The 6000-nt window shown below is 35.4% G+C and overlaps 1 protein-coding gene across 1 annotated transcript in view; it reads right to left on the reverse strand.

Moving 5' to 3' along the window:
- LOC134653939 (uncharacterized) overlaps positions 1-4948 on the reverse strand; it is a 599610-nt gene extending 594662 nt beyond the window's left edge. Inside the window, exon 1 of the mRNA XM_063509308.1 lies at positions 4472-4948. The gene's annotated coding sequence lies outside the window, so the exon portion shown is untranslated. The remainder of the gene's footprint in view (positions 1-4471) is intronic.
- Positions 4949-6000: the final 1052 nt, after the last annotated feature.

The raw sequence follows: 6000 nt of genomic DNA on the forward strand, positions 1-6000 counted from the left end.
AATCGTATTGTTTTAGGATAGTTTACTGCTGTTTTCGATCGTTACGACCTGTAAATAACAACAAATCAAATTTTAAATAAATTTATTTACCCTATTTTTTGAAATACAATTTATCTACTGGTATACATTTTCGTATGCGTATATGATGAAATGTCTAAATAATGTCAAAAACGAGCTACGACGAAGTACACGTCTGCTTCGATCCAAGGCCAGCGGCCATCTGACTCGAAGAAGAATTTTGAGTGATGTCGTCAATGTATGGAAATTGTACGAAAGTTTACATTTGGGATTGAATTTCTGTGTTGTATTTGTGAGTAAAAATATAAGTAGATAATAATTTGCTAGTTTAGTTATCTAGCTTTCAAAATCACACAACAACTCAATTACTGTTAAAGGCAAAACTGTAATGCGTGTTGCTCAAACGGAACTCCATATTTTGATTTTTGGATACTTTTAGTGTCGATTTGTAGAGAATTACAGCAAATAAAAAATATTATGCCGTGAAGAGCCGGTACACGGCTTTTTCGTGAACAAATTTACGTATAATTTAATGCAGTTATTAAACATTTCTTGAACAAATTGATTGCACAAAGTGAGCTCTAAATCGAAAACGTCATATACCGTCCCCTTAACCATAGATATAATGTACCCATGTAACATGTTATGTTGAAAAAAAGTGGCAATGTTATTGTGACGTAGGCAAGTGACACTCTGGGAAGAGAAGACCATGTTTTATTAGACCATGGTTTAAATTAGTTGCTTATTAAATTACGAAAACAGAAGGGGATGGTAATTGTTACTACCGGTTGAATTTTTTGGTTTACTCATTATAATAAGCTCTTATTTCCTAAATGAGTATTTGTATTCATAATAACCTACTCATAATTTATTTTTCAACTTTCCCTCGAACTGTTCCGTCAGCAAACCATTAGATTATCCCACCCTACGAATACTCGTATTTGTATGAACAGAAACCAAGTGAATAGTGTTGCTAACTGTATAGGTATATGACAAAATTAAACTTAAAAATGGCACAAATCTTGAGTTTTTTTTTAATTCACATAAATTCCTTTCTTAATGTCTGTAATAAACTTGATATCTCACAGCATCTTTGCATGTGTGCTGCATGTGACAAACTATTATGGTATAATAATATCTACACTCAGTAGACAATTTTTCTAAATCTTGATGTGTTTGCATCTTATAAATACATGATAAATAATTTACATTTAATAAAATCTTTGTAAAACCTACTGTTTCCATCATCAATATAACTAGCGACATCTATGTACTCTAAGTCTGTGTGACGCACGTAGCTATAGGTATGTACTTAGTTATACGTACACCCACAGGGGTAGGTGGACTGAAATTGCATTAGTCTCGGCTTATTTACATCTTGTGTGATAGACTGCTCACTGCTGTTGTAAACAGTTATTTCTGGTGCAGTAAAGTTTATTTGTACAAAATTATTGGTTTGCAAAATTAAATTGCTTTCTAAAAATAATGCAAATTTTAATTCAGTATTAGTGAGTATGTACGATTATTAGAAAGGGCTTTATTAAATTATTGTAGTTACACGCTATACCTATCCGTTTATGGTTAAAAATGTACATATTATAATAATATATCTTGAGGGGTATTCAGTACTAGCTGTTGCCCGCGACTTCGTACCCGTGGATTAGTATATTTTCCCCATACAAACTTTGGACCCCCATTTCACCCCTTTAGGGGATGAATTTTGAAAAATCCTTTCTTAGTGGACCCCTAGACCTTATAAGGACCCTACTTGCCAAATTTGGACTTTCTAGTCCCAGCGGTTTGGGCTGTGCGTTGATTTAAGTCAGTCAGTCGGGTCTTTCACGTTTATATATATAGATAATTTTCAGTACAGGATTCCTGCTCCGTCTTCGCATTCAAAAGGAAGACTCTTGTTATGCGATCCATTTGACTAAGTACTGCCTACAAACATTTGCATACGGCGCCGCGGCATTCCTAGGTCTAGCACAATGCACTTAGGGCTTCCGTCTCAGGATCTCACTTACCTAGTCTACTACTTATAGGTATTTATACTTAGTATGGTGCCTGAAATACGGCCACATGGGCACAAAAAACTTTAAAGGATACTTTTTAGGGTTCCGTACCTCAAAAGGAAAGAACGGAACCCTTATATGATCACTCGTGCGTCTGTCCGTCTGTCACAGCCTATTTTCTCGGAAACTACTGGACCAATTAAGTTGAAATTTGGTACACATGTAAATTATTGACCCAAAGATGTAACGTAACGTAAACAAATGAATTTTAACCCTTAAATGCATAGTGATGCATTTATACACACAACATAAACATCAAATGTTATGCATTATTAAACAAATTCTATTTGTTCTTGTATATTATTTCAATAGTAAAACTAATATATTTTCCGAATTATTACATAAATTTACGCAGTATTTTAATTTATAAAAGTTACATTTGTTTATAGACAAAATGTCGGAAAACTTGGAAAAACCTGGAAGCTGATGATTTTTAGTATGTGATTTTGGGCAGATTGTTCGGGGTTTGTAATTATTTTATATTTACAAACTTTATCATAGAAACATCACAAATAGTGTACCTTTCTGTTGGCAGTTAAGATTTTTCCTATACCCCTTACTAATAGCTTTATATTTCCAAAAATATGATTTAGACTATGCAACTTTTAACACTGATTTCGCAGTGAAAATCGATGATATAATTTTTTTTACATTTTTCCTAGAAACGGCAAACAATTATGTGATACATATATTAATTTCGGGCAAAAAGAAAAAATCATGCATTTAAGGGTTAAACATGTAGGCCACTTTTGGGGGGTAAATGAGAAAGTTAAAAAATAAAGTTTAATTAAGTTTAGTTTTTAATTAAAATCTAATTTTAAAAATCATAAATTTTGAGATGTACCCATAGTGCAGGCTCTATACGACTTAATTTTATCAGCACACTTATCTCCGCCCGCGACTCTGTCCGCGTAAAAGTCGTTAAGATTTATTAAATCCATTTTCACCATGTTAGGGGTCCATGTACATTATTGTATATGCAATAAAGCTAAAATAAATAAATAAAAGTGGTACAAATTATTGCATGTACAGAAAATATTCCATGAGGCTAATATTTTCAGACAAGACAGTCGAGTAAACTTTTGAAATAAAAATATCTTACAGTAATTTCAGTTTGATGTAACTTCGAAGTTTTATTCAGCGTCTTATTTTCGTCTACGAACTTTAATTTAGAAACTGTCATTTTAGTGTGTAGTTAGCAATAAAAGTACAAATTTCATAAACAATATTACTTTCCTATTATTTAAGCTATTATAAGCAGGTATTTTAGGAAAAGATAGATTCACAATACAGTACCTTCCGAAATTATAAAGTTTTTAACGGGCTCTGCTACCTAATCACTAGTGACCGTGCTTATCCTGAGGTTTTAGCATGGTCGCATTTTTATCACCTGTCACCATGCCTATCACGTTCTAACACGTATGTAAGTGGGAAAGTGACTGGCATAGTGACAGGCGATAAAAATCCAACCATGCTATAGCCGCTGGGTTTGAATCACGGTAAAGGCCATTTATTTGTGTGATGACCAAGCGTCAGCGTTACGTTCGTCAGAAACATATATGGATGGACGTACATAGATTTATATTTATACCTACCTACACGCAAAAACACAAAATGATTTCATCATATCAATTGACTCATCAATCATCTTTCTCGCGTTGTCCCGGCTTTGGCCACGGCTCATGAGAGCCTGGGGTCCGCTTGGCAACTAATCCCGAGAATAGGCGTATGCACTAGTTTCCATCTGACCTTCCAATCTAGAGGGTAAACTAGACCTTATTGGGATTATTGCGGTTTCCTAACGATGTTTTCCTTCACCGAAAAGCGACTAGTAATTGATATGATATGATATGATTTATTTATCTCACAATATACAATTTCACTTAAAATTACACATGGTAGATTGTCAGGGATTTATATTGTGATTGTCAGTTTTTTTACATTACGAAATATCAAATGATATTTCGGTTACAAACGTTCCGAAAAACTCATTGGTACGAGCCGGGGTTCGAACCCACGACCTCCGGATTGAAAGTCACACGCTCTTACGCCAAGGCCACCTGTGCTTCATCGAAAACACGCTAATAACTATAATGAGTAGTAACCAGTTTAACCAGAGATGACCCCACGTTGGGCGCCACTTTTAAAACCGACCATCCAACACTACAGTGGTTAATGGTTTATGCAACTGAGAATATTACATTGTCAATATTGGTATTTCTCCTACACATGGATATCCCTTTTACTTTTACCAAGTGCCTGAGTACTGGTTTTATACATTTTATGCAATGACACGTTTTTCTTTATAAACCGTCGTTAAACTCATAAAGTTAATTATTGGAAATGCCCTAGAATAATAGTAATATCACTAAAATACTTACAAAACAATGTCACTATTCACAACACTTCACTATGTCACTACACAAATCTAAATGTAATCACTACCGTCAACCACTAAAATTCACTTTAGCACTAAACGAACCGTTTCATACAAAATACACTGCGGTCCATCGGACGAGATCGGATCTAAAGTTGATCACACCGCGCCGGCAAAGTTAGTAAAGTTATAAGCACACCATATGCAAATCTAGTTTACGTATCGTAAAATGCAGGACAAAATCGCCACACATCGACACGTCCGTTCGTCGCGAGAGCGCGACGTCAACTGAGGAAACGAAGCATCCTGCCCTACAGTTTTCCACGAGACAGGGATGGGGATGGTCGGAAAATGGGGTTCGCGTGGGTGCGAGGGGGATGGAGGAAGGAAGTTTCGCGCTGCACGTGGCGCGATGCGGTCAATGGTATGTTGCAATGCCGTCTACGGTCATTGCCATACGGATACGGTGATTGGATATGGTTTTTTTAATCAGATTTTTTTTTAATGTCATAATATTATTAGAATGAAAAGTTATTGTATTATATTGTACGTGCTTCGACTTGGCGGGTGGCATCGTTTTTCACCTCTCTCCGCAGCTGACTGTATCTATAATGGCATATAATATAGAATATCTTACTTAATATAACATTACACTGATTTAAACTTTCACGATTTTTACACATTATTAAATTGTTCAACGGGATTTAATCGCGTATCTAAGTTTTAAGATTTACCTCCAACGTTTCGAGGACGGCGTTGTCCCCGTGGTCTCGGAGAAGACTGGCTAAGGTTGACATAAACATCTTCAAACCGCGCGAGTTTTTCGAACTACCCGCACTTGGTCTTCTTTATCAGCTTGAACGTTTTGCGCACTAGGGATGTTACTTGTCGATACACAACACTAACGATATCGATAACGATGTTGGGGGACAACGCCGTCCTCGAAACGTCGGAGGTAAATCTTAAAACTTAGATACGCGATTAAGTCCCGTTGTATTTATTACAATTTAATAAATAATAATATAACATTATTTTTTACCTGAGATATTTCATTACTTACAGGTACTTTCCCTTTGAAATCCCTACCAAATGCTGTGAAATGTTGAAACGTACATTTAAGTAGGCGTAGAGTTGAGTATAATACACCCAGAGCTCAGAGGGCTCAAGCCGAGTTTCTAAGTATGGCTGAAGTTCCTTCAGGGATTGCCGTGAAACTGAATACTTGAGTGAAAATTATAATATGATATTTGTTTGTTTCTGTTCTTAGTGATTTGTTTCAAAACGAGGGGTTTTAAAGATCAGATGTGGATTAGGGATGTTATCTTTTATACTTTCAACGTTATTTTGCGACAGACATTCGGGTCGTAAACTTTTTTGTAGTTATGAGTTTAGGTTAGGTCTTTTCTATGGACATTATAGTAGTACAGTACGATAGCCTATCTATTCGCACATGTATCTTACAACGTTTTGCATCATTTTATATTATAGCCCTTTAAATTTTCGACATAGTAAGTACGTAATGTGCTAATTATC

The sequence above is a fragment of the Cydia amplana genome, chromosome 14, assembly GCF_948474715.1.
Source record: "Cydia amplana chromosome 14, ilCydAmpl1.1, whole genome shotgun sequence".
Classification (NCBI taxonomy): Eukaryota; Metazoa; Arthropoda; class Insecta; order Lepidoptera; family Tortricidae; genus Cydia; species Cydia amplana.